The sequence below is a fragment of the Populus euphratica genome, unplaced genomic scaffold (assembly GCF_000495115.2).
Source record: "Populus euphratica unplaced genomic scaffold, PopEup_1.0 scaffold184.1, whole genome shotgun sequence".
NCBI classification, from domain to species: Eukaryota; Viridiplantae; Streptophyta; class Magnoliopsida; order Malpighiales; family Salicaceae; genus Populus; species Populus euphratica.
Window position 1 is genome coordinate 147,741 of NW_011500065.1, and position 21,026 is coordinate 168,766.

The 21,026-nt window shown below is 31.7% G+C and overlaps 1 pseudogene; it reads right to left on the minus strand.

Moving 5' to 3' along the window:
* Positions 1-12,455: 12,455 nt before the first annotated feature.
* Positions 12,456-13,958, minus strand: LOC105108242 (protein BASIC PENTACYSTEINE2-like; annotated as a pseudogene).
* Positions 13,959-21,026: the final 7,068 nt, after the last annotated feature.

Here is a 21,026-nt window from a genome sequence, read left to right on the forward strand (position 1 = left end):
TAGTCAAACCTGCACTACTGCTGTGTTGTTGGAAGCGGTGTCACGATCTTTTTTTTTTTATTGTGTGGTGCATGAAAATAAATGATGAGTGGTTTGTCATCGATAATCTTTTTTTCCCTTTCTTTTCTCTCTTTTGCTAGGAAAAGTGCACGATTGTTCTTTTTATTTTTGTTATTTTGATTTTAGTTCTTATTTTTTTATTTTTTTTATTTTCGTTCTTATACCTTTTAGAAATGTTTTGTTTATTTTTAATTTAGTCATTTAATTACAATTTTTCATACACTATTTTTTTATTTTAGTCCTTATTCTTTTAGTTTTTTTTTGTTGGCTTTTTTATTAAGGTTTATTGGCTTTCAATTTTATCATTCAATCAAAGTTTATGTTGTTTTATTCATTTCAATTTAACCCTCATTCTTTTGATTTATTTTTTATTTTTTTAAAGTTATTTTTCATTTCAATTTAACCTTTCAATTGAAAATTTTTGTTTGCCCTCTATTTTTTTATACCTTTATTTTTTTAATTATAATTTATTTAGATCCTTTTATGTAATTGATTTTTTTTTAGTTTCATCCTTGTATATTTGATTTGGTGTAGATTGTGCTTCATATTATTTTGTAGTGCTTTCAATCTAATAACCCAAGTCATGAAAAGTTAATGTTGTTTAACATCTTTTTTTACTTATTTTCTTTATGATCATATTATTCTACATTAGTTTTTTTTAAAGTTTATTTGTTTTGTGATTATTTTTAATTATCTTTATAAGTTTATCCTAGTCTCATAATTCAAATTATAAATTTTAAAGACCTTTTTTAATTAGATTTTTGCATAGATATTTTAATTTATACTTTAAATTTTTTTATATAAAAAATATATCAAAATAGCCTATATATTTTAACCCGTGGCGAAGGCAGTCTTGGCATGATGAATCTTGACAATGGCGCGGCTATGCTGTTCTTCGCCAGGAGACCACGAGACAAGCTGGATTTTTATCTAATGTTCCAACAAATGACATTGTTACATGCCTAGACATAGACTGGCTGGAAATTCCATTATATTCAAGGAACCTCTTAAGAGAACCTTGCTTTTTTATTGATAGTTAAGAAGTTTGGTCTTAAAATGGAGATTAAAAAGTGAAGGCAAAGAAAAAACCGAGCTTGAGATCAGTAACTACAGCCTAGATCTTGAAAGGGACTTTCAATTACTCAATTATGGTTCTCCCAAATTGAGTTTTGAGGTGAACAATGCATGAATCCAGAATACCATCTTTTTTTTTAGGATGTGTTTAGTTTTGAATTTTAAAATTATTTTTAAAAAGATTAATTTTTTTTGAATTAATATATTTTTAATATTTTCAAATCATTTTGATATCCTAATCTCATAAAAAAATTTAAAAAATAAAAAAATATTATTGATATATTTTTTTTAAGTGAAAAGCACATTAAAAAACAATCATAACCATATTTCCAAATATATTCTTAGTGTGTTTTAGATTATGATAGTGATAATAATTTAAAGTATTTTTTATTTAGAACTATATTAAAATAATTTTTTTATTTTTTAAAAATAATTTTTAATATTAGTATATTAACTGAAAATATAAAATAAATTTCATTTTAAATAACAAAAATAAAACATGAGGGAATCCTAAGCATTTGTTAGTAAAATATTTTCATATCATGTGCATATATGCATCAGGTACTGAACTTATCATGCATCTAATCTTGACCAAAAAAATAAAAAATAAAAAATTGGAACTTTAAGATTTGGTTCTCTGCCTTCAAAGATTCTGTTTTGCTAAGCAAAAGATTACCTGAAGATTAAATTCAAAACCCACATGAGAGTTAACTAGGGCTATAATTACTAAATTATGAAATGCTGCTGTTGACCAGGGAACCATGAGGCAAGCTTTGATTTTCGCCATTACTGACTTGGCAGAACAACTGAGATCTGTGGCAGGCAGAACTTGGCTGGGTAACTCATTTGGTCTGTCTGACTGCCTCCTTCAGCCTATCATATCGGCTCCTTCTCTCCTGGGGCTTTTCTTTTCATCTGTATAGGTTGGTTTTTTAATCTTTTATTATTCGCTTTTTATTTTTGTAATTTTTTTCTATTTTTTTATATCTTATTTTTGATTACTTTCTGATTAACCCTCAATGTATCACCTTCTTCCAAAAACAAAAGACTTCAGGAGGAGGAAAGGACATTTAACATAGAGATGAAGGACACAACTTTCTTATATAAAGAGTAACAGCACTGAATACATGACTTGAACTCAATTATGTAGCTCAAAGCAATCGGGCGGTTACGAGCCTGTTAAACAGTTTGGTTGTAATTGTTTTTAAATAATTTTTTTTATGTTAAAATAAATATTAATAATTTTTTATTTTTAATAAATTATTTTTGATAACATTATATTAAAATAATTTAAAATATATAAAATATATTAAATTTTAATAAAAAAATTAAAATTTTTTAAAAAATGATTTACACCATGTTCCCGAACGATACTTGTAACTTATTTAGTGTTGTTTAGTTATTGGAGTGATTGTTTTTTAAATATTTTTTATTTAAAAATAAATTAAAATAATATTTTTTTAAATTTAATTTTAATATCAGTTTATCACCAGGGATTGGGTTTTTCGCTGTAAATTGTCATTTTGTTATTGAATGAAAAAAATGGGAGATTTTTTTTCTGAAGGTAGTGTGATCTTTTTTGAAAATGCATTTGTTATTAAAAAGTTCATGGTTACTAGCCTTTTCAAGTTTTTTTTTTATGTAGTAAAGTCACGTTTCTACTCTTAGAATCAACAAAATCTAGAACTATTGACTAATGATTAATTTATCTTTTTAAAGACTTTAATACAATTAAAATACTTCTTTATTCAAGGTTAAAAAATATTGATCAGTTAACCAAGAGTTTTTTTAGTTTTCCCTTATTAAAATGCAATAAAAATACATGTTTGTCCTTAAAAAATACAAAAAATAAGCTTTGTATTTAGATATGTTTTGTTCTTTCAGATTAGTTTTTTTTTTTTTAATTTTTAGGATAATAAGAGAAATTTTTATTTTTTTCACATTAAATTTTTAATTTTAAAAAACTGCTAATGGATGCTTATTATATACCGATGCGGTGATGACATCCACGCCTTTTAGATAGCATATGAGATGTCATCCAATAGCCAAACCTGCACTATTGCTATGTTGTTGGAAGCGGTGTTATGTTCTTTTCCTTATTGTGTGGTGCATGAAAATAAATAATAAGTGGTTTGTTACCGATGATCTTTTTTTTTCTTTTCTTTTCTCTCTCTTACTAGGAAAAGTGCATAATTGTTCTTTCTATTTTTGTTATTTTGATTTTTGTCCTTTTTTTTAATTTTTAATTTTTGTTCTTATCCCTTTTAGAAAAGTTTTGTTTATTTTTAATTTAGTCCTTTAATTACAATTTTTCATACACTATTTTTTTTTATAGTCCTTATTCTTTTGATTTTTATTTTTTTGTTGGCTTTTTCGTTAAGGTTTATTAGCTTTCAATTTCATCATTCAATCAAAGTTTATGTTGTTTTATTTATTTTAATTTAACCCTCATTTTTTTTATTTATTTTTTATTTTTTAAAGTTATTTTTCATTTCAATTTAACCCTTCAATTGAAAATTTTTGTTTGCCCTATATTTTTTTTATACCTTCATTTTTTTTTAATTATAATTTATTTAGATCCTTTTATATAATTGATTTTTTTTTTTTAGTTTCATCCTTGTATATTTGATTTACTGGAAATTGTGTTCATATTTTTTTTATAGTGCATTCAACTAATAACCCAAGTCATGAAAAGTTAATGCTGTTTGATATCTTTTTTTATTTATTTTCTTTATGATCATATTATTCTACATTAGTTTTTTTTTAAAATTTATTGGTTTTGTGATTATTTTTAATTTTTTTTATAAATTTATCCTGGTTTCATAATTCAAATTATAAATTTTAAAGGCCTTTTTTATTTAGATTTTTGCATAAATATTTTAATTTATACTTTAAATTTTTTTATATAAAAAATATATCAAAATAGCCTATATATTTTAACCCGTGGCGAAGGCAGTCTTGGCATGATGAATCTTGACAATGGTGCAGCTATGCTGTTCTTCGCCAGGAGACCACGAGACAAGTTGGATTTTTATCTAATGTTCCAACAAATGACACTGTTACATGCCTAGACATAGACTGGGTGGAAATTCCATTATATTCAAGGAACCTGGTTACAGAATCAGACACCATGCTGGCACCTCTTAAGAGAACCTTGTTTTTTTATTGATAATTAAGAAGTTTGGTCTTAAAATGGAGATTAAAAAGTGAAGGCAAAGAAAAAACTGAGCTTGAGGTCAGTAACTACAGCCTAGATCTTGAAAGGGACTTTCAATTACTCAATTATGGTTCTCCCAAATTGAGATTTGAGGTGAACAATGCACGAACCCAGCAGCTCTTTTTTTAGGTCGTGTTTGTCATTGGATTTTAAAAGTATTTTTTAAAAAATTTAATATTTTTTGTTTTGAATTAATATATTTTTGATGTTTTTAAATTATTTTGATGTGTTGATTTTATAAAAAATTTTAAAAAATAAAAAATATTATTGACATACTTTTATAAGTGAAAAACACTTCGAAAAGTAGCCGTTACCACATTTTCAAATATATTTTTAGTGTGTTTGAAATTGTGATAGTAATGATAGGTTAAAGTATTTTTTACTTAGAAATATATTAAACTAATTTTATTATTTTTTTAAAATAATTTTTAATATTAATATATTAAAATAATTTGAAAATATAAAATAAATTTCATTTAAATAACAAAAATAAAACATGAGGGAATCCTAAGCATTTGTTAGTAAAATATTTTCATATCATGTGCATATATGCATCAACTTATCATGCAACTAATCTTGATTAAAAAAATAAAAATTAAAAAATTGAAACTTTAAGATTTGTTTCTCTGCCTTCAAAGATTCTGTTTTGCTAAGAAAAAGATTATCTGAAGATTAATAATATGTTTGGCAGTGTGGTAGTAGTTACTTTTTAAATAATTTTTTGTACCAAAATATATGTTGATGATTTTTTTTTTAAATTATTTTTAATATTAGTACATCAAAACGATCCAAAACGTATAAATTATATTAAATTTTAATAAAAATAAAATGTAATTTTTTTTTGAATTTTTTGAGAGAGTTAACCAAGGCTATAATTACTAAATTATGAAATGCTGCTGTTGACCAGGGAACCATGAGGCAAGCTTTGATTTTCGCCATTACTGACTTGGCAGAACAACTGAGATCTGTGGCAGGCAGAACTTGGCTGGGTAACTCATTTGGTCTGTCTGACTGCCTCCTTCAGCCTATCATATCGGCTCCTTCTCTCCTGGGGCTTTTCTTTTCATCTGTATAGGTTGGTTTTTTAATCTTTTATTATTCGCTTTTTATTTTTGTAATTTTTTTCTATTTTTTTATATCTTATTTTTGATTACTTTCTGATTAACCCTCAATGTATCACCTTCTTCCAAAAACAAAAGACTTCAGGAGGAGGAAAGGACATTTAACATAGAGATGAAGGACACAACTTTCTTATATAAAGAGTAACAGCACTGAATACATGACTTGAACTCAATTATGTAGCTCAAAGCAATCGGGCGGTTATTATTCTGTTTGGTAATATAATTATGGTTATTTTTAAATAAATTTTTATGTTGAAATATATTTTAATAATATTTTTTTATTTTTAAAAAAATTATTTTTAATATCAGCACATCAAAATAATTCAAAATATATAAAATTTTAATAAAAAAAATTTTAAATTTTTTAAAAACATGATTTGCATCGCGTTTCTAAACGGTACCTATAACTTTTATCTTGTTAGAGTGATTGTTTTTTTTAAATATTTTTTATTTAAAAATAAATTAAAATAATAATTTTTTTAAAATTTATTTTTAATATCAACTTATCAAAATATTTTAAAAATATAAAAACAAAAATTAATTTGAAATACAAAAGAAAAAAATTATTTTTTTTTAAATATAAAAATAAAAAGAAAATGGGTGTCGACGGTGTAAAGGTTTTGGAAGTGACTGGCTTTCCATGCGTTTCTTTTTTCATTTTACGAGGCTGGCCATTCATCAAGCGAAAATTGCTTGTACGGGTGCAAACACATCACCCCTGCATGCTGGCAACATAATGGCTGCCACCAAACTACCAACAGTGCTGCAGCTTTCACCATGCCACCACCACCGTCAGCAACTTTAGTTCATTTTGTTGAACACAGCAATATCTACGTCCAGTCAAGATGATCATCTAGCTCCACTGTATCACTGTCATCATCTCCGCCATGTCACTGCTACCAGTGCAAGACATCTTTTGTAACCTTATCATCATCATCACTGCCAAATTTGAGGAAGCCATCGCCCTAGTGCTAACACCCTAATCTCTAATGAACACACCATCAGATTAAGTGGCATTCCAAACATTCCAACAATAATAACATTAGATCCCTTTCAAACCCCTGCCTTTACTATTTCAGTACCATCAGATTAAGGATTACTTAAGATTATCCTCACAGGCATGCTTAAACATAGCTACAATTCGTAGTATATACTTGACAACAGCTAAAGAGGTGACTTAGAGCACAGGAGGATCACAAAAGTGTAAGTTTAAGAGCAAAGATAATTCCCTGCTGCTCAAGACGCTAGGGTTTCTCCAACTCAGTTCAAAAAATGTTAAGAAATATCAATTGTCAAGCAAATGCTATTAAATGCCATGTCGCTTTTCTTCTTTGTTTTTTCCTTTTTCACTACGAAGCTTCCTTGTTTTTTTTTTTTTTTAAATCATAGCAAACTACATTTTTGGCTAAATATTTAATGATGTCCACACATGGCAGCACGGCTACATGCCATATATTGGGTTGCATGAACTCCTGCTGTACTGGACAGCAGGAAATTCTTGTTCTAAGTTTAAATGCCAGCAAAGTCTAGAATATATTCTAAATTAACTAGATTTCTTTCAGGTACCAATTAAGTCTTGTGGGGTTAGAAGGTGTGGAACTCTATTTCTGGAATGAATATATTTACAAGGTTTTAGCATATTAAACCTTTAGTGCAGTAATTGTTATGCTTTGGAAAGAGTTTCGATACCTTTTTACTCAAAGCAGCTTCACAGCAAAACCATCTTTAATTTTCATGTAGCTGAAGCCTCAAATTCTTCCCTGTCAATACCCTAATCCACTACGCTATAAAACAAAAGTCAAATAACCTGAAAAACCTTAAGATACTGTTCACAGCACCCCGGTAGATTTTGAACAGGTTCTAAAAACTTAATTTCCACTCCAAATTTAACCCCTCTCACAAACTCCAATCATAGAGACAATCTTTCAATTCTATAGCCGTCTTTCAGGAACTGAAATTCAATTAAAAATGTCTTCTATCAATTATAGGACTACGAGGAATCCTCATAGCTGTCTTCCATCATGACCACTACATGTAGCAGGAGACGTAGCATAAACAGGCCTAGCAAGCAGGATAGCTATGGCAGTATAAAAAAAATAACCATCTTATGGGACCATCCGAGCTAAAAACGAAAGCTAGCAGGATAGTCCTATGCATGATATATAAGACCATTGACTCATGACAAATATGCCTTCACCAGACAAAATAAATTACTGACACATGCAATACCCCACATTGATGAGGGGAGATCTAAAATTATCATGTTGCTAAAACTCTATCAGAAAAAAAGAAGAAGAAGCAAAATATCCTCTATGATTTATCTTAATGAACAGACACATATGGATTTTACAGCAACTATGATGATTAAACAAGAAGTTCAGCAATTGCAACAAATTAATGCAATACAAGCATGATTATCAGGTGATATGAATCCATGAAAAAGACCTAAAAGATGCCTCGAATATTCTAAGTTAAATGATAAGAAACCAGAAATCATCAGTTACCCCTTACTCCAACATTTAACTAGCAGAACTCATCCGCATATACTATTTTTTCTTAATAACGAAAACAAGAACACCAACTGATAGTTCAATGAAACTGTACCATCTCGCCAAAACTCATCCACATGGACTTATTAGCAAATAAAAGTTGTCTTACTAACAATGTGGCAAGCCTCAAGCAACTCCCTCAGAAAATCTAAACTAGGTCATAGTTAAGCCACATGAACGCTCATTCATTTACACAAGCTGCAATAACTGCATAAGAAATAAGGCACCCAGATTCACCACAGTTAGATTTGCATTTCAAATTATCAGATGAAATAGAATGCACATACATAAATTTAAAAACAAAATCAAGGAAATCTCTTAACAATTAACAGTAGCAAGGAGAGGAAAAAAAATCCATCTCATATATTTTAAAAGATCAGGAGAAAAAGAAACTATATGACATGAATCCATTAAAATAATCTCATCTAGACATCATTCTCCCTGGCATCAAAAAGTTTGAAACAGCTAATACTACAAGAAAAAAGAATATAAAACAACAGCTACATTGCCAGAAAGGCAAGATTTCAAAATCATGGAATGTGACGAAACTAAACAACAACAAACTACAGTACTGCAAGCTCTTGTTGGTGGGAGAAACCACTTGTGGTGGCTTTGAAACACTCAGAGAGGATAAACACACTCTTTTATTTCAACAACAATAAACTTACAATAATGAAAAGCTTACAATAATAACCCTTCTTTCTTTCTCTCTTTCTCTCTAGTGTTTCTCTTAATCTCTCCACACATAATTGCATAAGCTTAACTATCTATTTATACATGAAATCAAAACAAGAAAATTCAACCTTCAAGTGTGAAGGCGGTTTGTGGCCGACGGTGTGAAAGCGGCTGGCGGCTGGCGGCTGGCGGTGACAGTTGGTGGCTGCCTTCCTTGACCTTCTGGATTGAGTTTACTTCAACAAATCTCCCCCTTAAACTCAATCGAGGGATGTCATGCCAAGCATGAACTTCATTCTGATAAATGTTTCTTCCTTCAATGGATTTGTATTTTTGCACTTCTTCTTTTGCATTCTTCTTTGTTTTATAGGTAAAGAAACAAAACAAAGTTGTATCTTCCATGACTTGAGTGGCATCGTACAACTCGTCTAGATTTCTCATCTTTCTTGGTCCTTCTGATGAGGATGTTAATGATGGTTCTGCTGCTGATGATGGTGTTGATGATGATTCTGGTGTGTTTCTCCTGTTGAATACAGGAAATCTGTGTACCGGACTTTGTGGCTCATCTTCTGGTACTATCGGACCTTCTGCAAGTACTGTTGGTACTTCTTCGTCTTCAAGGATCAAATCAATGTTGATCCATTTGACTACTTCTTGGTCATCATTTCATTGCCAAGTTTTATCTTCTTTAAAGATAACATCTCTGCTCATAATTACCTTCTTGGTGATGGGATTATATAGCTTGTATCCCATCCTTCTCTCACCGTATCCAACAAAGATGCATTTCTTGCTTTTATCATCAAGTTTGGTCCTTCTTGTATCTGGGATCTTTGCATATGCCACACAACCAAAGACTCAAAGATGAGTAACACTTGGTTTGTGACCACTCCATGCTTCTTGTAGAGTGGCAGCTTGCAAACTTCTGGTTGGGCAGCGATTCAGTAGATACACTACACATGATACAGCTTCAACCTAGTATTGCTTGGGCAACTTCTTTGCTTTGAGTAGACTTCTTGCCATATCAAGAATTGTTCGGTTCTTCCTCTCAGCTACACCATTCAGCTGTGGTGTATAAGCTGGTGTTGTCTGATGTCTGATGCCTTGTTGTGTACAAAAGGCTTCAAAGTCATTTGCTGTATATTCTCCACCTTGATCAGATCTCACGGTTCTGATCTTATAGCCACTTTGCTTCTCAACAATTGCTTTAAAATCTTTAAAACAATTGAACACTTCTGACTTCCTCTTCAAAAAATATACCCATGTCTTTCTGCTAAAATCATCAATGAAAGTGAGGAAGTACCTATTTTGTCTAGTCGACATAGACTTTATAGGACCACACACATCTGTGTGTACTAACTCTAGTGGCTTGTTTGCTTTCCAGTTGACTTCTTTGGCAAAACTGGATTTGTGATGTTTGCTGAGGACACAACTCTCACAGACTTCTTCTGGATGATCAATGTGGGGCATACCTTTGACCATCTTCTTGCTTGCTAGCATCTTCAGATTTGTGAAATTCAGATGTCCAAGCCTCAGGTGCCAAAGCCATTCTTCACTGTTGGTGATGGCACTCAAACACTTTGCTGCACCATATTGGATGTTTAAAGGAAACATCCTATTCTTGGACATTTTCACATAGGCAATTAATCTTCCATTGTAGTCTGTAATTATCAGATGACAATTCTTCATGTAAAGTGTATAGCCTCTCTCTAGAAGTTGACCTATACTCACCAAGTTTTGCTTTATATCTGGGACATAGTAGACATCGGCGATGTAGCTTTGATCACCATTCTTCAACTTGATTGGGATGTTGCCTTTACCTTTGAATGAAACTTTTGATGTATCTCCAAAGGTGACAAAACCTTGTATGGTCTCATCTAGATCACCAAATAAATCTCGTTGGCCACACATGTGATTGCTGGCTCCAGAATCAAGATACCAAATATTCTCTTGATTCTTGTCAAGTCCTTGTTGGACAAATAATGCAGCTGCTCCTCTACTGTTGACATCCTCTTCTGCATAGTTGACTCACTCACGTATCTCTAGTGGAGCTTTCTTTTGACATTCAGTGCTATAGTGGCCAAATTGATTGCAATTATAACACTGAATATTCCTCTTGTCACGGTTATTATAACCGTCTCCTCTTCCTCTAGGAGTGAATGCTTGTTGTCCTCGACCTCCTCTAGTGGTGTTTCTACCACCTCTTCCTCTAAAACCTGTATTCCAAGAACCTCTGCCTTGAAATCGTTGAAATTCTCCTCGTGTTTGTTGACTTCTTCCTCGAGTGGTGTATCCACTTGTTGAAGTCTCCCCTTGCTCATATCTGTCTTTGAGAGACAACTTTGCTTGTAAGGCATGCTCAATTGCCTTATCTCCATTTCTTTTTACAATCTTCTACTCATGAGCTTGCAAAGAACTCATAAGTTCATCCACTATTAACTTGTCCACTTCTTTGGACTCTTCAATAGCGACAACAACAAAATCAAATTTTGGATCTAGGGATCTCAAAATTTTCTCAGTAATTCGAGCATTTGAAAGGGCTTCTCCGTTTCTTTTTATCTGATTGACTATCTCCATAATTATTGTGTGATAATCAGAAATAGATTCTGAGGACTTCATTTGTAACAATTCAAATTCACCTCGCAAAGATTGGAGACGAATCTTCTTTATTCTATCAGCACCTTTGTATTTTTGTTGGAGAGCCTCCCATATTTCTTTTGATGTTTCTGCGGAAGCAATGATTTCAAATATCGCTTCATCAAGACCTTGATAAATGATGGTCTTTGCTTTGTTGTTTTTCTTTCTATTGGCCTTGAGGACTTGCTTCTATACCTCTAGTAAAACATCTTCTGATTCTTTGGACTCTGGTTCATCATAACCATATTGCACAATGTCTATATATTCTTGTGAACCAAGGAATACCTTCAATCTGATGCACCAACTATCATAGTTGTCTTTGGTTAGCTTTGGGATGAGTGTTTGTGCATTTTCTATAGTTATTTCGCTTTTTAAATGACTATATCACCTTTTGGGAGTTGAATTTGGCAAAACCGACACCGTAGATGGATTCAAAATGGTCCAAATAGTAGGGAACCAGTTTGACTTTGTAGAAAATGGGTCAAAAATGGGGCGAACCGGTCCAAAAACCAATTCGGGTGGTTTGCTGGGTTGAACCAGGAATATTCTAAGGAATATTCTTTTTAGCTTGACTTCAGAATATGGCTCGGAGCTTGGCTTGGCTTCGGAATATGGCTTGGAGCTTAGCTCGGCTTCGAAATATGGCTCGCGGCTTGGCTCGGCGCGGCTCAAATATGGCACACGTGTGGCTCACTCGTCTTCTTCCTCGGGGCGCGTGGCTATAGTGCTGAAACTTCAGACGGAGAGTGTGGTCCACCCCGTGCTCCGATTGATCTGATTTTTGCACCGTTGAGTTTGTATTGATGAGCTCTACACTTTGGAATGATCAAAACTTGTTTTTGACAACTTTGAAAATTCGGATATTTCCAAAAATACCTCTGTTTTCTGATGAACGAGGCTCTGATACCAATTGTTGGTGGGAGAAATCACTTGTGGTGGCTTTGAAACACTCAGAGGGGATAAACACACTTTTATTTCAAGAACAACAAGCTTACAATAATGAAAAGCTTACAATAACAACCCCTCTTTCTTTCTCTTTTTCTCTCTAGTGTTTCTCTTAATTTCTCCACACATAATTGCATAAGCTTAGCTATCTATTTATACACGAAATCAAAATAAGAAAATTCAACCTTCAAGTGTGAAGGCGGTTTGTGGCCGATAGTGTGAAAGCGGCTGGCGGCATATAGCTGGCGGCTGGTGGCTGATCGGTTGGTGACTGGACGGTGACAGCTGGTGACTGTCTTCCTTGACCTTCTGGATTGAGTTTACTTCAATAGCTTTGCCAAGACCAGGTGCATAAAATATATACAAATACAAACATGGTGGCTTGCAGCAATGGGCAATAGAAAGATCCAAATGGTACACCAACCTGATAGTGACAAACTTGTCTGTACCGTGTCTAGCCCAGTAAGTTCTTAGATCAATCCGATTAGACAAGACATAGCCTTCACCAGCAAGTTTCTCTAAAACTTTCTTGAAGCTCCTAAACTCATTTTTCTCCCTTCTATCCTTGTACCACGCCGTTTTGTACTTATAGGCAAGGGATGCACAGATATGCATGTCGTACAACATGCCGATTGCCACCCACCACAACCTCATTGATAGCATTGTTGGGGGCTGCAAATGCATGAGCAAACCGGTATAGGAAATACTGAGATGTCCATGCTGATCCCATTTATCATAATTTCAGCGGTTTTCTTGGCTGACCTTCCTCGTTGAGCAGAAGGACTACCGTCAGGCTTGGGTACTTGAGGGCCTCTCTTACCCTTCTTTGCTATAAAGGATTTCAAAGTTTTTGGATGCTGCCTCTTCTTCTCAGGACCATTTGCATTTTCAACAACACCAGCATCTTCAACTTGGTCCAGTGTTTCGTCATTTGCCGAATAAGATGGTTGAAACATTTGCACATGACGAGCTGCAGATGTTTCAGGCAAAACCTCAGCATAATTATGGTTTCCAGGCAACATTTTGAGAAACTTTTCCCTCTGGCCAATCCAAGCACCCCTCATGTACTCCATGGGGAACATGGACTGTGAAACACCAATATCCCTATGGTGAAAACCTCCTTCCACACTTTTCACGATCGTTTTACTGTGTGAACCCAAAAGGGGTTTCTCAGGCATTGTTGGGGACATGAGCTGAAGACCCACATTTCCTTTAGATGATGTTGGTTCATAGTAACCCCAATTACGAATATCCAAACTGTGATCTTCATCCATTAATTATTTCAAACTTCACCATTCAAGATAACTTTATTTAAGCTTAACAGAAAATGTTATTGTCTGCATTGTGTTCACCTAATAATCTACAAAAAGATTGTAGATACGCAAAAATTAAAACCCAAATCACAGTAACCAAAATAAATAATAAGCAGATTGTCAATTCATAGTAAAGTTTCTGTTTTGAAACTAACAGAGGTCTCAATCAGAACTAGAAGCCGAAAAATCAAGAAAAGAAAAATCATATGGTTCATATTCAGAAGGTAAGATCTTTGAAATCTAGTGTTTGTCTGACCTGAAAAAAAAACAAAAGACAGCCACGAGTGTAGCATTTTTAAGGAAAGATAAAGAGACTTACTTGGAAAAAGACGAAGAGGTTTTTGAGGGTTCTTCTCCTCCTCTACAAAAGAAGCACAGAAAAAGAAGTCATGCACGCCATTTTTGGATGTCATTACTTTTTACTCCCCTCATTTTTTGAACGTAGTCCTTATCTAGTATTTGAGAATGTTTGTTTTCGCTAGTTGTCAGATTCGGCTAACTAACGTGAAAATGTATCCATAACTGGATTATTGGAATTATAACTGGATTATTGGAATTAGGCAAGGATACCCTCCGTACTTATTTGGTTTGTGCCTAGAACGTTTGTCCAATTGATAAATAAGGAAGTTGAGACAGGTAATTGGAAGCCATTCAGAACTGGCAGAGGGGGACCGAATGTGTCTCATTTATTTTTTGTTGACGACATGTTATTCTCAGAAGCGAGGCACAGCTGAATAGGGTGGTTAACTGCTTGAACTTGTTTTGTGAAGTTTCGGGTCAGAAAGTCTCTGTACATAAAACACAAATTAGGGATTTCAGGAAGTACTTGGGAATACCTGTGCTGCACCAGAGAATAACTGAACAGACTTACAATTACATTATTGAGAGCATGCAACAGAAGTTGGCTACCTGGAAAGCCAAAAACCTATCTCTTGCATGATGGATCACCTTTGTGTAAATCAGTGCTTGCTGCAGTTCATTTGTATCCAATACAATCCGTTCTTCTACCGAAATCCATTTGCAGCGAAAAAGAAAAAAATTGTCGATGATTTATATGGGCAGATAATGTCGATAGGAGAAGGACACATGCACCAGTTGTTTAAGAGATATGCGGCAGATGAACAAGGCTTTCGTATGAAGCTTGGATGGGGAATCAATATTCATGACAAGAGCAACTTATGGGCTAGTGTTTTGCGAAGCAAATATGTCAAGTCCCAAGATCAAATTCCTCAAGTAAAGGCCAAGGCAATAGACTCCCCACTTTGGAAAGCTATTTGCAAAGTGTGGCATGAGGTCATAGCAGGAACAACTTGGTCAATTGCAAATGGAAGGAATGAGGTTTTGGAAAGATGAATGGTTGGATAATTTCGGGATTTTAATGGATCATGCGCAACAAGAACTCTTAGAGGAGGAAATTAATGTGACAGTAGCGGACATGGTGGATTTGAGACATCAATGGAAGTGGGAAGCTTTTTGACAAGGCAAGTTATTCTTGTCGTCTGTGTTTAGACATCAAAAAGTCTAAAAAAGATGGTCTGTTGATATATTAGCACTAAGATAGTTGGGTTCCATAATTAATATGAGTTGAGTTTGATTATGTTAAGAAAATCCAGGGTTGATCAAATGTCAAATCAAATATATTGGGTTACATAATTAATGTGAGTTGAGTTTGATAATGTTAAAGAAAATATAGGGTTGTAAAATGCCAAATCAAATCACGTATATTTTAGTTTTGGGTTCAACAATTTATTTAACTCAAACTAACATGGCTTTAACGTTATATCAATAACTAAAACACTTAGGTTTAGTAATTAGTCTAGCACAATATAACTTAAATTTAATAAAATATTAAATTTAAAAAAATATGAGTTTGACGAACTACTAGATTCAATATACTTAGTCTAGTCATTAGCCAAATCTATAAAAACATGAGTCTGCAAAATATTAGACTTAAATTAGTTGGTTTTAAGGTAACATACTAGACCCCAAACAATCATCTAAACTAAGAGTGTTATGGGTTGGATAAACCGCCATGAATCTTTCTTTAAATTTAGTTACATCTCAGATCTTGAGTATTTAGAACTAAGGAATCATACCTCTAGAATAATTATATAAATTATTAATGTAATGATCTCCCTATACTTTAAGTATCTTAAATGGTCTACCATACTTACGATCTCATTAATGATATGTAATGGATATTTATTTCTCATTAATACCATTGATAGCAAGGGACTTTTCAGTCTCTCCTTTTCTTAAAAACAATAAGGTCCAAAGAATATAAATATCCCCTGAACCATCCAAATAAGGTTCATAACCTTTTTATTTCTCAATAGCTTGCATATATTTTAGTGCATTAATCAACCTAAAATACAAGAACAAACATCACTTGTTCTTGGAATTTAAAATTCTTTTAAGTCATTTATTGCTTTTTTTATAAAATTACTAATTTTATCATTAAAGAGTCTCTAAATCCCTATTGATTGAGATTGTTTTTGCTGGTGTTTAAGTCTATACCATTAATTTGATACTTTCTAAGTTATGGAGAAGAAAACTATTTACCTAAATTTCTTGATTAACCATTATTTATAAACTAAATAACGTGTTACAAAAACATTCTAGGTTTTGGGACATCATTACTTTTGTGCATATTCTTTCTATACGTATAATAATGACTTTAACTAGTAACCTACCACCAAGAGAAGAGATAAGGGAAAATATTATATATTGGCAAATTTCCCAGAGTGAGCATTTCATTGTGGAATCAACATATAATAAACAAGAGTAGTTAACTAATCATTACCGGAGTAATGATTTAATTATAGACTTGTATGGAAATGACAAGTCCTAAGAGGATCAAAAGCTTCTTATAGGTTGTGGCATAAAACAAAATAATGACCAACAAGAATCGCGTAGCTAGATAGTTGACTAATTAGTCTCATTGTTAGCTATGCCTAAATGTTATAGATTTATTATGCATGTCCTAAGAGATTGTCATAAAGCCCAATCCATTTTAGGCTTGTTGTTAAAGGCACAAGATAGACTGAAGTTCTTCTACGTAGGTATGTTAACATGGCTCATTAATAATTTATCTAACAAGGAAATTATTAAAGATGTTTGTATATGGACCACTATTTTTGACATGACTCTATGCTATTGTTGGAAAGATACAAATTAGAGTATAAATTGGGCTATTAGCATGTAAAATGCAAATATATGGTGAAATGATACAAAAGAAAAAAGTTTTGGTGAAATAACATATTTTTGGATATGATGGTTTTCAATCAAGATATTCACTATGTGTCATTGTTAGGAATCATTATAAAATTTTAGTTGATGTCGCAATTCATAACCACAAAATCTATTTAAATTCAAGACTAACCGATCAGTTGATTTGTTAAATCAGTCAACTGGTTCATAAGAAAAATCATAAAACTACCAAAACTAGGATCTCATTGCTCTATAAATGCATTTGATATGACCTCCACATAATTTTTTTGGGATAGATCCTTATCTAATTATAGCAGATCCATATCTGACTGCTTAGAATCACTCGTGAGAACTATCGTATAAACAATAGCTTCTTAAGATTTTAATTGGATTCTATTTTTTAGTTTACAAGTTATACAAAGATGTATATTTTTACTCATAAAACATGTTTGAAAGAAAATTTTTTATAAAATTATGGTTTTTATGTGAAACGATCGACTCATATAATTGTATCCAATCGATCAATTGGTTGGTAGCTAAGTTTTTTTTTTCATTAGTTATTAAAAGATTTTTTGAGGGTATATGTGTCATTTTTATTTTTTTAAAGCAGTGAAAATACTCTTTTAGCTGTAAAGTCAACAAAATTTAAAATTATTGATCAAGGGCTATTTTAATTTTTTACAAGTTTCTTAAGAGTAAAAATATTTCCTTGCCCTTAGGAATAAAAAGCTATTAGGCTATTGAATAAAGTATGAATTTAACTTTGGATTATATAAAAAAGTAGCTTCCCATTTGGAGATATTTTTATACTTTCACACAGGTATTTTATGTAATTAACAAGGTCATAAGGGGCATTTTAGTATTTTTCATGTTTATTTTTGAATATTTAAATCAGAAAACTACTGGCGCATATTGATCATTGGCTAACAAGTGGGTGACATCTGCATCATTCAAGCTATGAGTGTAATGCCACCCAGTGACCAAATCTAGCCTGTCATTGTCTTTTTAGATGTGTAACAATGTCTTTTTTCATATGAAGTGGCGCATGTCTGTTTATAATGAATGGACTATCATTGACGGTTGTTTGCTTTTTTCCCTTTCTTTTATCTCTTTTGACAGATAAAGTACATCTTTATCCTTTTTGTTTTTTGTTTTTCAATTTCATTCCTTATTCTTTCAATTTCTTATTTCGTTCTTATTTTTTTTATAGATTTTTTTTTTGCAATTTAGTCCTTTAATTACACTTTTTTATATGTTTTATTTTTAGTTTCAGTCCTCATTCTTTTAATTTCAGATTTTGTTCTTATTCCTTTTATAGTTGTAGTCCTCATTCTTTTAATTTCTTATTTCATTCTTATTCCCTTTAAATAAGTGTTTTTTTTTTCAATTTAGTCATTCAATTGCAATTTATCATTTTGTTTTGTTTTTAATTCTAGTCCTCATTATTCTAATTTTTTATTTTATGTTTTATTCCTTTTGTAGATGTTTTTTTATTTTCAATTTAGTCATTCAATTATAATTTCTCAAATGTTTTGTTTTTCATTTTAGTCATTTTTTTTTAAATTTTAAATGTTTTTTCTTTGGTCCTTTTGTTGAAGTTTTCGTTTGCTTAATTTCATCCTTTTATCAAAGTTTTTGTTTCAATTTAACCCTCATTCTTTTGATTTTTTTTATTAACACTATTTTTCAATTCAATTTAACCATCCAATTGAAAATTTTTGTTTTTCCTTTAATTAATGCTTTTTTTTCACCCTTAATTATTTTAGATCTTTTTGTGTAATTCATTTTTTTTTCATGGTTTCATCTTTCAATATTTGTTTTGTCGAGGATTTAACTTCGTGCGATCTTATTCTTCTGTATTACTTTTTTCTTTAAATATTGGTTTTGTGATTATTTTTAATTTTTTTCAATATATTTATCATGATTTTATGACTCAGGTCTTAGGTTTTGCATGCCATTTTTCTATATAAGATTTTTAAAAATTGTTTTGTTTGTGTATATTTTTTCATGACATTATTTCTAAAATAAAAAATATTTATTTTTAAATAATATTGTTAATGTGTTGGGCTTATGTGATATTTTTTTAAGGGCATGAGTTTATTCAATTAGTCTCATTTGTGATTATCTTTTAGGTCATGTAAAAAAAAAAGTGTTAATTGTATGAATAGAAAACCCAACATTTATATTACTAGAATTGAAAATCCATACATGCATTGAAATGTTCTTGCATAATTTATAGCCAGATATTTATAGAATCAAGTTTCATTTCGTAAAACAATGAAAAAGACTATTGAATTAACTAAGTAGATTAATACAAAATCAAGTTGTCTCATTTTGTTTGATTAAATATATTAATCTATATTCATCTTTTATTTTTTTCAATTCTCTTTTGGTTATTATTAACTTCTTTTTTTTTGTTTATTTACATAAATAATTATCAATTTATTTAATTAAATTCTTATATAGGCCTTTTAATTTACAGTTTGATTTTTTTTTCTTCATGTAAGAAAGCACATCAAAGTAGCTTGATTTTTTTGAAAAATTAGATAACTAGTATTATATGAGAACATGTATGACAAAAAAAAAAAAACGTGTCAACACTAGAGACAACTACGTATCTTTTACTCCCTTTACCTAGTGTTGCTGAGGGCATTTATATTTGAAGAAAGACATTCACTTGCATAGAGTAAAGGTCATGAAGGACATTCCATTAGCCGTCCTTTCATAAGAGCACTCATGGGAATCCATAGCCCTTGACGTGTTGTTCAAGGCAATGCTATCATTTTTGCTGCCATTTACAAGCTTGTAAAACGTGCCCTCCACCTTCAAGTTGTACCTTACTTCTTCATGTCATCATGTTAGGGCAGAGGCAACCACATTACCCTTTTCAGGCCCTGCCCTTTACTAAAACCTATGTATTGACATTTAAAATCATAAAATAAAAATACAAAAACGTAAACAATCAAGATATCTAAAGTCCAACAACTCTAAATTTTTAGATTTCTAACAAACTCGAAGCTTAAACTATAAAACAAAGGAAATCTAATCAATTACCAAGGCATCGAACCATTACATGATTTACTTATTGGGAAAACACCTCAACCTTTACATTTTAACTCCACACAATTCTTAATGCAAATGAATAACCCACCTCTCCTTCTAGTATCTACTATTAAAAAACTACAATTATTAATTATCATAAACTTGGTGTTACCATAACCCTTATCATCTAGTGGAGACACCATACCCATACGCAGATTACACGAGTATATGAACAGAAACAATATAGGATGACCTAACCTATCACTCTTTGGTTAAGAGATTGAGCTTATTTGAGCCTATTTTATTGTTTTATATTTCTTATTTGATTTATTTATATTAAACAATTTTAATTAACGAATTGAGCCCAATAGTTGAATGTTTTAGGGTTATTCTATTTATATGTTTCTATTTTAATTTGTGAGATGATTAAAAAAATGAAAAAAATTTCCCCTTTTGAATTCTCTTTTCTTCCTAGCTTTTCCTTTTCTTTACTTTTAATTCTTTACTTCTTTCTTTCTTGCTTTAATTCTTTTTGTTTATCGTTCCATATCAAATTTGTTATCAGAGCTTTGGATTTTTAATTGTTCTCACAATTAATCGATCTATTAGGGTTTATGAAATTTCTAGTTAGTCTAAAAAACAATTGTTCATCAAGATCTCTAGCAGCGCTACTAAGCACCTAAAGATAATACAATCAAGAATCACGACGTATTGATCTACTTCAACAATAGTTGATCACCTTTCCTAATTTTTGCATCCATAATTAGTAGCAAATCCATCATTCAAAAGTTGTGCCTTAGCAAGTCTCTCTCCCTTAAACTATAACAATGTCGATCACAACAACAATCGAAGATCGACCATTGAGAAAACCACTGCATGAGCCTATAAATCCACATCAACTTGTTGACTCTAATACTCTAGATCCTCCCACGCCAATCACAAAACTATCAATCCATGTGAAGACAGCGCAAACAACAATAACAAAGCACAAAAGATAAAAGAAACATACTTTCAAGGTAAATTAATTCACCTTGGCCACACTAACACCACGTTAAAAACAGTCAGATCCACGCCGGTGAGTATAATCACGTTAACAGCTAGGTCACCCAGGGTGATATATTAGTAAAACCCACCATGTCAACAACCACATTATCCTTCACTACCATGTTAGTTACCACATCATCTG